Source organism: Takifugu flavidus, chromosome 20 (genome assembly GCF_003711565.1).
Source record: "Takifugu flavidus isolate HTHZ2018 chromosome 20, ASM371156v2, whole genome shotgun sequence".
Lineage (NCBI taxonomy): Eukaryota > Metazoa > Chordata > Actinopteri > Tetraodontiformes > Tetraodontidae > Takifugu > Takifugu flavidus.
The window spans coordinates 8,869,501-8,880,863 of record NC_079539.1 but is presented as its reverse complement, the minus strand read 5'-3'; the positions used below and the strand labels follow the sequence as shown (position 1 = coordinate 8,880,863).

Sequence of the window (11,363 nt, the reverse complement as noted above, 5' to 3'; positions counted from 1 at the left end):
GCCGGCACCGCCTGACACCTGACTTTTTCGGGTAAGAAAAACATGTGAGGGAGCAATTTCAGCGTTGCATAGAAATGAGCAGAGGTGAATTTGGCTATCTGGAATGGGTCGGAGGAACGAGGCAAATCCTGGGAGAAATATCAACTCTTCTATTACGCGTGTTGCTGCCTCAAGCAAAATCTGCTGAAATGAGGTTGCTGAGCTGCCGCTGAGAAAGGGGGAGCGGCCGGCCGGGGAACCTCTGGCTCCTTCATATCAAGAAGACCCGGCTGAAGTGGTTTTGAGGAGGACTTGCACATCCCATCCATGTGGGGAGGAGACCCCCGACGGGTCCATGTTGCTAAAATGATAGCATCCATTTCTGGTGGTTGATAGCGGGGCGTTGCTGCATGTGGTGCTAATATCGTTTCGTTTTCTTGCTGTGGCAACAAAACCAGGCAGGACGACCAAATGCTGCAGCTCATCTCATTTTTAAACCCATCGAAATATTGGAATCTAACTCATCTGCCCTGAACAGTTGATTTTCGTCATCCTAAAGTCTTTAATTATGGCATTATTATGTAATTTGTAATTATGGTCTCAAAGATTTCCAGGAATTTTAATCCAATCAGCATTGCAACTGTTGATATATACAGACGGTAGGAGGCTCCTTCCTGGAATGAAATGAAAATAGAACTGATGATACCACTGTCATGCATAAAAAATAAAGGAGGCTCAGAGGGTTTAGTAGGTGTATGGAAGCCAAAAACCCGAGGCTGAAGATGCCTCAGCTCACGAAAGACCCATTTCACATCTTTATTGCACAATTAAGCTCCACAACTTCACTCCAAACAAAGTCTCCTCTGACTGAAGGACTCACACCGGAGGCACAACCACGTCTCAATTAATTTGCAAAAATCATACGTTTGCCTGCTTTTCGGTGCCAGGGAAGCATCAGGGCCAGTCCCAGGCTTCCAGAGACGCTTTGCAATCATCGAGACACAGAGGGAAGAGATTAGCGTGACGTTTTGGTGTTAACGCGTCGATGGACCTCTGCTTGGTGGCAGCTGCTATCAAATCTGGTCCTCAAACTGGGGCTTTCTGCATTCCGACAGTCGATGCCATAGAGAAGATCCCCTGGGAAAGAAAAGGAGAGACTTAAAATCTGTGCTGGAAAGCTTAGAGACGTGGGGGACATCTGGGAATTTGACATTTGCCCGCTGTGCCCACATCTCTGGACGATCTATCACAATATTGATTAGCCTGCTCGCTGAAATAATCTCATTGTGCGGTCGCGGCTAATGGATTGTGCTCCTATAACCTCATTTATCTCCAATAAACTATATAAATATTGATGGATGCATCACATTTTTACATCACGGTGTTCTCCGTTATCTAACCTGGATAATAAACGTGGAGAGCAATAGTTTATAGTTTATACAGGGTTCCCATAGAAACCTACACAAAACCACAGACTTGGAATCTCAAAGAGGAAATTTGAGACCGCTCAAGAAATTAACTGGTTAATTGAATCTGCATCTACAGCAGATGGCAATGTTGCTCTCTGTGCACTGTCACAATGGAGAGAGAGAGAGATGGAGAGAGAGATGGAGAGAGGTGGAGAGAGAGATGGAGGGAGAGAGATGTGGGGAGAGAGAGAGAGAGGTGACGTCCCAGCAGGCAGTAGATGGCAGTCTAGTTTCATTACTCTGTTGGTCGGCTGATTTTGAAGACACTCTGGGGAATACGGCAGACTCCACGCGCAGACACCGGAGAAGACAGCCAACAACAACCAAAGATTCCATGGCGACCGCAGATGGCAGTCTTGCCGCGTCGATCCCTGGTTCTGAAGGGGAGGACGTACGGAGCGGGGAGGATGGCGTGGCGGGAGGAGGAAAGGGGGGAATAAGGGTTGGAGGTCGGACAGAAGGGCAGAGTGTGTGAATGACAGAGATTAAAGGGGCTGGAATACACGAGACGGAGGCGATGACAGTAGACGGCGGGTTTCATATAGATGATGAAGAGGTGAGGGCCGGGCTGACACACACACACACACACACACACCACACACACACACACACACATACTGTATATATATATATATATATATATATATATATATATATATATAGGTGCCCCTGCTTTGGACCACCTTATCCATAGGCTTAGGTAGGAACTCAGTTGAAATGCATTACTAAGACCTTTTTATTATATCAGGAATGGTCACACTGGATGGCCGGAGACCTCGCCGCCCTCTCCCGCAGGCGCCATCGTTGGCTGTTTATCAAGCACCAAAAAGGGTCACTGAAAATCTGTGAAGGGATAAAATCAGACAGTGTACCACCCCTCTTCTGTCTCCCCTCGCTTGAGCGGCATGCAACAGATAAAAGGGGAATGAGCTCCGTCTTCCTACGTCGTACATCAACAATCATTTGCATACAGAGGGGGCTGATGGGGGCGGGGGGTGGGGGTTAAAAGCAATCATAACTTGTTTTTTCCCTGATGTGACTCGCATGGATTACTGTGCCCCCGGCCCCTATTCCATTTACAAGACTGCAACGTACTGGCAGGATAGTGCAATTAACCAAATGACCCCTTAATCATGTCATCGCGCTGTCTGTATATCACGGAGAGAAATATATACGTCTGCGTTCTCCGTTCAGCTGATCACCCGCAGCAAAATCTAATGGAATCCTAATGAACTGCATCGAATGTCCTTATATTCGAAGTGACGGCGAAAAAAGGTAGTTCCGACTAGTCTGTTTATCGTCGTGGACGCAGCAGAATTCAGATTATTACCGCTGTTGTTGTTGTTTTTTTTAAATTTGTTGCATTGAAGAGTGGCTCATGGTTTTTCTCACGATGAATGTCAGCCAGATAATGGAAACAGATGCACGCTGGCGGAGGTACTAGCCTTTTTTTGTGTGCGCCGCCGCCTAAAGTTGGTCATTAGTTTTCATTAAGTGCTGTCAGCAAGGACCATTAACCAGGCTGGAGAATAATCACCTCCCCGGAGAGTTGACCTGTTTACAGCGCAGGTAGGGGTTAATAGAAACAGCCCACCTCGGTGACATAACACCCATACACACACCAAAGTCAGCATTCCGTAATGACTCATTTTCATTTAGGGCAACGCACTTTGCATTATCGGAGACAGCCGAGAGGGAAACGCGCCCACGGAAGGCCGAGCGAGCCCGCGCTGCAGTTTCTGTGTCACTGTGTCATCGGCGCCGGCGAGATTCTGCTAAACTTATAACTCATCAACTTAAGTCCTCCTAATCAGAGATTCTTCAGAGGATGGCGGGGAGCTCAACTCCCAGCCGCTATTAAATATTGCATAGCTCTCTTGATAATGTATGAAAAGTGGAGCGGTCAAGAGAGGCCACCCACTTTCCAGCTCGCTCTGTTTTTCTATTTATTTCTAATTTCTAAAAGTTGTTCCTCCGCGTGGGTAAACGAGACATCTGAAGCTTTTCTGTGTCACTTTCACCGACGCCTGTTCCATCAGCAGCCAGTAAGGTCGGGCTAGAATGCTGTTCTGGAACAGACAACCCTCTGATATACCTGATATACCCACTGTATGCCTCGGGCACAAATATTGACAGCGCAGGTGGAGAATAGAAAACGCATCCTTCATAGGTCTGTTCGGCAGAGCAAAAGCTCTCGCCACCTCGCGCTGCTACATTTCAGGGGTGTTAAAAGCAAATGCAGGCTGCTGCATGCGATGGGCAATAAGTGACGCGTGTCAATTATCCGCAATGTTTGCTAGTTAAATCAACAGCAAGCGAAGGTTTGAAACCCACCAAATCAACACCTTCATTTTAGCTCCCCTTCTTCTGCTTTAGTCCTCAGCAGGAGGGTCCTGCTCAAGGTTTCTTCCTGTTAAAAGGGAGCTTTTCCTGCCGCTGCTGCCTGTTCGGAGCACAGGCTCAATTCAAGTTAAAAAGAAAATTAAGCCAAAAGAAACCCTCCCACCGCCGTTATTCAACCTGCCTAGATGATTATTCGCAAACATGCCAATTAAATGTGATTCCAAGTTCCTGATTCTTCATATGTAATTGCAGGCTGTGTCGGCAACACTGTTTGACTCATAATTTGAGTAGTTTGGGAAAGTTATTTCATTAATACGATGAGAGGCAAATGTCTGATCCAAAAGAAGCACGAAGCAGCACATTTAGTACCTCGTTCCCTCTTCTGAGGTTTCATTTTGAGACCCCTTCAGCTCTTTTTGTCATTTCTTTTACTGATGATATTTCAGTGCTCGTGTGTAGGCCACAAAAAACAAAAATACACAAAAACCTTTTCATTAAAATTTACGATCGTTTGACCTCTGCTCAGTGACATTTGTTCCACTTCGAAGTCTGCAGAGTCCAATTTCAGAGCCGGTAGCAACCAGCTAGCTTGTTGAGATAGCAGCGCCGGCACAAGCATAGATCATGGAAAATTGCATTTATTGACTAAACACACATTAATCTTTGTTTTCAAACCCTCACCCAAAAAAAGCCTTTTTCTGCTGAAATCTAAGCTATATAAAAAGAGGAGGTAGATTTGCAATTCCTGCCTGATTTTTCTTTTTAAGAGTTAATTTTGTGGTGCTACTACAAACGTTGCAATTACAATAATGTCTGTAATTTTTTCACTTAACGCAGCTCTAAATGTCAGGAACGCGGGATCGTTTTCTTCAGCTCTCTTTTGGATCGTTAGGAGAGCAGCATTAGAGCGTGTTTCATGTTCCCTGACTTTCAACCCATTTCATTTTCACTTATCTTTCCTAACCAAGCCTCAACAATGAAATAAGCACAAATATGAAAATGCTGCTTCTACAAGTCTAGCTGGTCTTTCCCCTAAAAGGTGGAATATGAATGAATAAATGACAGCTCTAAATCTCCCGACACACAACTATTTACTATCATGAAATAGGAAAGAATTAAGCCCATGCATGAACATAATAGGCTGTGCCACACTGTTGGAAAATGCATTAAAAGAGTGGCAGAATGTCACTTTGTCCCGACGTGTTGATACTTTTAATGTCCCTAGTCCCAGTTCTCATTACCGACCACCATATGCCTGGACAACCCTTTTTTTTCAATTATACCGCATTCATCCACAGTCCATGACTTTAAAACACAGGAGAATTAAGCACCGGGTCGATGGGAGGGGGACACGCCCCGACATGTGGCTGGGTGCAAGGGTTGGTCTGCGCGTGCTATTTCCATTTGTCATGAAGTAACAAGGGAATGCAACACCCGCGAAACAGGTGAAACAGCTTGTCAGTCAAATAGTGTCGCGGCCCCCGAAAATGGGAGCCGCTTTTAAAATGGTGTCAATTCCTAGAATGTAAATGTTCAGGGGGAAATGTGTACAGCTGGGGGAGAACGTACAATAGAGCCCTCAGGGCTGGAAGCTTCTCTGTTTCAGTTCATTTGGTTCCTTTTGGATTTTTAGTCACAGCCAACATGTGGATGACCCGCTAATTATTTTTTGACAATATAAATGTGCAAATAGCCTTGTGAAAAGGGGAACCTGTTTCTTGTGTGGAGTCTAACAACTATTGTTCGATTCACCAGTAAGGTGGGCGTGGTTTATGAGGAAAGCCTCACAACATAAATAGATTGCTTTCAGCTCTCATGGTTCACCTGAGGCAATCCAGGTAAAGATCTATTTTAACAACAGCCCTGACTAGCCTAGCTGCTGCCTTATTTCCCTCTCTTTGTCATTGCTAATATAAAGACCTTTTATTAAACCTTTAATGAGAGCTTTTTAGCAGTGGTTCCTGCATGTTTTACTTATCATCCAGAAAATTGTGGACAAATACCATATAATTATCTGGTAATAGCCGCAATTGAGTCAAATGAAGTCCTCCTACTTCCCTAATTAATGACTCCACACTAAAACAGAGGGCATCAAACTAAGTAGCTAAAGGTAGCTAGGTGGGTTTATAAGTCATAGGTAAAACTAATGTTGCATGTTGGGGGGGTGGGGGTTGATACAGTACTGCACAAAACTGCTCACCCACAGTGTCTGTGCCTGATAATGACGTGTAATCGACATGCGCAGGAAAATTCACAGCACTTAAGCCCCATGTAGGTGTCACAGAAAAGCTACGCTATCGCCCAAACCTGGCTAGCTTTGCGCTTGCTAATTAGAATAACAGCCCACTTGATATCCGCGAGTCTTTATTCTCGAAATTCTTGCAGACTGGATTTAAAGGATTAAGCTAGCTACTTTCTTCTCACTAGTCTGTTCCCGGATTATCTCGCATATACGACACGCTCTCCAAGTCATTTGGGGAGCTTTTTCCAAAAAAAGGGATTAAAGATCGTACAGTGTTTTCTTGCCATATGGAGGCAATGTCTCACCATTATCCATCAATGTGTCAAACAGTGTGTGAGGGAGCAGCTGCCCATAGAAGACCAGCCAATTGATTTGATACAGGTGAAAAGTGATGTATGATTGTCTTAGTAAACCCATCACTCTCAGGCTGCCAGATGGTTTGAGCCTGGGGACACTGCGACCATATTAGACCTTGATTTCTCCACTCGGCGGGGTTTCACCTCGGTGTAAGTATCTCAGTCCCGTCTGCTTTCCCCCGTGTCGACGGCCGCCGTACCTCACCTTCTTATTTGCACTAGAATTAATGGGGAAATTTTAAAAAAAGCAGCGGCACAATCCAATCCCAACCTGTGGATGCAATGAAACCATCTCTGACAGCAAAATAAAGAGCCAGGAGAGGTGGCGCCGCACTGATGGAGGGGAGGGGTGACAATATGACCTTTGTTGACATCTCCCAGGGCCGTAGCAGCACTGGACTGACACTACATGAAGTGTTTGCACAAGGACTGTTGCAAAAATGATACCCAGACCAGGAAGGCCCCCATGAATAAAAGATTGAAGTTAAAGATTTATCAGCAGAGCACTTACTGTAGAGTGGTTCACAGGCTGCGTGGAGGAGTTCACACATGTGGATGCTGTCATGTTTGGATGCAAAATGCAAGGCTTTTAAGGTAACGTCAGTGAGTATAAGTGTCACTTCAATAAAAGAAATCATTTACACTTGTGAGGATGGAAAATCCTTGCCTGGGGGAAGCATGCGGCCTCCAGGCTGAATATGTAATCCACTCCAGACAGTTTCTGAACACTCGAAATCTAATGAAATTGAAGATCATGGGTTAATCCAAAGATTTACAGTGATTCTGATGCGCCTTATGGCGACGCTCAATAAACGCAACGCATGCCAATGTCGCATTTTAGTAGAAGCTAAATGACTCAGCGCTCCTCAGGTGTCCGGAGACTTAAGCAGCCTGTAAACCACGCGTGAAATGTCTGTAACCGCCTAAAACAGGTCAGCGCAGTGGTGAGAGAGCTTGTTGCTTTAAGAGACTGAGCTCTCAGAGCGATAATGAGAATGACGTGATGTCACGCGGAGTGATGGAACAAGCGAAGCAGTTCATGGGACTCACAGCAGGCGGCCTGTGGAATAAACACCAGAGCCTCGGAATTGGCCTCCAACATGTGTGAAAGTGTTAATGCCCAGGACGCGCTGTGTTGTTTTAACATTCATTCCCAGAGGAAGGTCTACTAAACCTGGCCGCGACACAAATACGATGCGTCCACACCCCTCCTACACACGAACCACATGCTGGAGACGGTATCACCCAGGCGTTTTGAAGACAAGAGCTGCTTCCACGGAACACATCAAATGCTGAAATTGCTGTTATTTCCATGCCGGGCCACCAGTTGGAGGTGTGTTTTTTTGAATTTGTGCTCATGGGCAGGTACCTGCTGTCCAGAAAACCCCTGTTTGTATGCTGCTTCTTTGTGAACCAGCAGCTGGAACATGACAGACATGTCACTGGATTCATTTGAAATCAATAAACATAATGTGCAGGTATTAGTGGTGTTTTGTCATATGGCACAAGCCTCAATGAGCAACATATTTGCTCATCTTCTACCTTGTTTCACTCATTTCCTGGACTCTAAAGGTCTGTTTACATATACAGTATGTTCTAATTTTTCAGGGTCTTATTAAAGACTGGATCATTTCTGCATTTCCGTCGGTAATTGTAAAGTCTAAAAGCTACTATTATGACTTGGATACCTGCAGAGGCAGAAAACCATTTATAAACATTTTGCAGTGCACATTTTAATGAAAAGTTGAATATTTTAAATGGACCTGAATATTTAGGTATGTAACCTTCTAATAAAGAGGTGTTCAATATGGAAAGACAGATTCATTTTCATCCGAGTGCTGATTAAATTATGGCCCCTGCGGTGTATATTAATATATATCAAACGATTAGCATGCTAATACGCAGGCCATAACCTTTCGTTACATAAGCGCTTAGATGCTGTGGCACTAATCGAAGCTAGTCTGAAGCTAAATTGTTCGCATAGAAACAGATATTGATGTTCTTAGGGAATAACAAGAAGATATATCAATACAGTGCTTTTCAAATGAATGAGTTCAACATTTATGCAAGTTTGTTGTGGTTTGGACAAAAGAAACCCAGGCTAACCTTACGCTGATCACAGTTTCCCTCTCAACAAGATGAAAACAAAGAAATCAAACATCATCACATGCAATCCCACCTCTATAATCTACTTAAGTAAAACAAATACATACATTCGTGGGATTTTCCCTGCCGTTGGCGCAATGTCCGCCTAATTTTCTTTAACTTCTGTGTGGGAATTTTTGCACAGTCGTGCAGCAAACAGTGGGCTCAGTGGTGAAGCCAAACACGGCCTGACCTTGGTGAAGGTGAACGGGGAGGTGGCTCCTCTCAAGATTTACAAAGACGATAACATTGATCAAGGAGGCCTAAACGACTCCGCCACAGAAACATCGTTTGGACATGGAACCGATCTTGTTTTTGGTACCCAAAACACACACACACACACACACACACACACAAACAGACGCACCTGCTGTGTATAATTGTTGTAACTGTCGTTTATAATAACCAGGCCTTTTTCCCTCTCACACCAGGCCACATTGCATTGAATCACACATAAAAGGTGACTTTCTCCTCCCCAAGAACTCCAACACACTGTTTTTGTGGGTCTGCTATGCTTTGTGAGTTTGATTGAATCACTCCCCCATGGTCACAAACACATGCTTATCTTTTATTCAGCCCGCCGAATATCCGTTCCCCCCATGTGGTTCATCAAATATGCCATTTTTCACCTCTGAGGTTTGGGAAAGGACAAAGAGTCTTGACATTAGACATTAGAGAAGCAGAGCCGAGACTTCTCTATGGTTTTAATGAATTTGTGTTGATGCAATTTGCGTGTCTACATAAGTGAACTGTCAGATTCACCCCGAAGATCCTGACTTTTCTTCCCTTTACCTGCTTGTTATGTGTCAAAATAAAGATTATTTCACATCTACATGCAAACGTAAATTAATTCAATGCCTGATTGCTTAAATATGCAGAAAATGATGGATGAAAGCTGCAAGAACCAGGCAGTGTTTTTAAAACACACGATCATGATATGAAAATCGGGAATAAGAGATAAAGAACGCGACAGCAGACAAAGACGGGGGTCACAGACGAGTCAAAAGCTGGGTTGTTCTTTGTGTAGGCACATTTCTCAAATAATGAGGATAATGTCTTTTTGCATTACTTTTATTGTCATATGAGGAAGCAATGAATATAATCTTAGTAGAATGGGCCAGCTCTGAAACAAAAAGAGCAGCTTTCATGTGCTTAATTAACACAATCGCACCTTTTCCACTAACTTTTCCAGGAACCTTGTTTACCAGGAATTTGTTTACATCTAAAAACCAAACCAACAAAGAATAAAGTGTGCTTTCTGTGTGGTTTGTGTTTGTATAGCACCTCAAATTTTCTGAAAATGTATCTAAATATGCTCATGACATAAATCGGGGCAGTACAGTGGCCGGACCCACTATGACTTGTTGCTTCTTCCTCGGGAGAATTGCTCAAAGGTGTCCTGACCGTGGCGTCCAGCAACTTCTGTCAGCTTCTATTCTTTCATCGACGATCAGGACACGAACAAAGTGAGGCTTGTAGCAATGTGCGTCGGTATGTTCCATCAATAAGTGTTCTTCAGCACATGGCTCCGCCCCCTCAAGGATTTAAAAAGTCCTTCCAGTCGAGTTATCGGAGAAAGTTTTGGTTCATGGGAAATTTAATCTGTATAAGCCCACAAAGGCTTTCTATTTATGTATTTTTATTAAAACCTTGGGTAAAACAAAGGGCTATAGATTACAGGTGAATGAATACAAACAACACTAAAATGCTAATGCGCGTTAATCCAATTGTTTGTATTTTGAGACAGCTTCCTCATTTCTATTTAATACCACAATCCAGTTACATCTCTTCCATTTTTGCTGAGACTAATTAATCATAAGCACTTACATTTGTGGGCACTATAAATAAGGCCGATAGATATTAATTAAATCCAGTCACAAATCACTGGTGGGAAAGTGATTAAGTGATTATTACAACGGGAATTACTTAGCTATCAAGCCCTTACCCCTAAACAAATGCTCGTATTTTATAAATCGCAATACAAAAAGTCAAACTTTTCATTTTTGTCTTTCCTTTAAGTCTCATTTTAGCGTTCATTAAAAATAAATCCACTGCAATAACAAAGAGAATGTGCGCAGCTTGAAGTTGTGGCTGGATTGGTCACATGCCTGGAGTGATAAGAGTTAATTTACCCAAAATGCATTTTAAATGAGCTCCACTTAAAGCAGCCTAAAGCTATACTGTACATTTAAATGCTCCACATATAACCAAACAATTACACGCGCTCAGCTATATAAACACAGAGTCGAGCCCTGAAGCGTGATGACACTTTCCATGAGGCCCGGCGCCCGTGTTCTTTGTTATAAAACTCTTTGTCACCCAATGAAGCAGTATAGCTCTTTAATGCCTTTTTAATAGGTTTTAGATAACGGTGTTCAGTGACACGCCGGCTCTATCAAGCTGCAGATACACAGGCGGCACTTGTTATCAAGCTAAACAGGCTGCGCATTTTGCTGGGGATTAGGTAAAATGCAGCACAGAGCAAACAGGGCCAGTTAGACCAAACGATATCAGATTTAGAAAATGACCCCTGCTGACTGAGGAATAATGACATCTCATGTGAGCACTGGGAGCCGTCAGGCCTAAGGGTATATGACAGAGGCAAGATAGAACCCGCGCGATCAATACTTCAGCCTCTATGAAGCGATGGGCATTAAATACTCCTCTTTTATGCTCCCATAAGAGAAGAACAAGCATATCCATCAAAATCCACTCCCACTCCCACTCTCCACACACTCTTGGGGCTCCAGACCAGGCGCCCCATGAGATTCAGCTGCTTTCTTGATATAACTGTATTATTTTTGATGTTTAAAAATGCAGCATCTAAAG

At 43.7% G+C, this 11,363-nt stretch overlaps 1 long non-coding RNA gene across 1 annotated transcript; it reads right to left on the bottom strand.

Moving 5' to 3' along the window:
* Positions 1 to 781: 781 nt before the first annotated feature.
* On the bottom strand, positions 782 to 7,278 carry LOC130517653 (uncharacterized). The gene is made up of 3 exons (XR_008947762.1): positions 6,901 to 7,278; positions 1,688 to 1,825; positions 782 to 1,116 (listed from the first exon to the last, which is right to left on the bottom strand). It is a non-coding gene; the product is annotated as an uncharacterized LOC130517653 (long non-coding RNA).
* Positions 7,279 to 11,363: the final 4,085 nt, after the last annotated feature.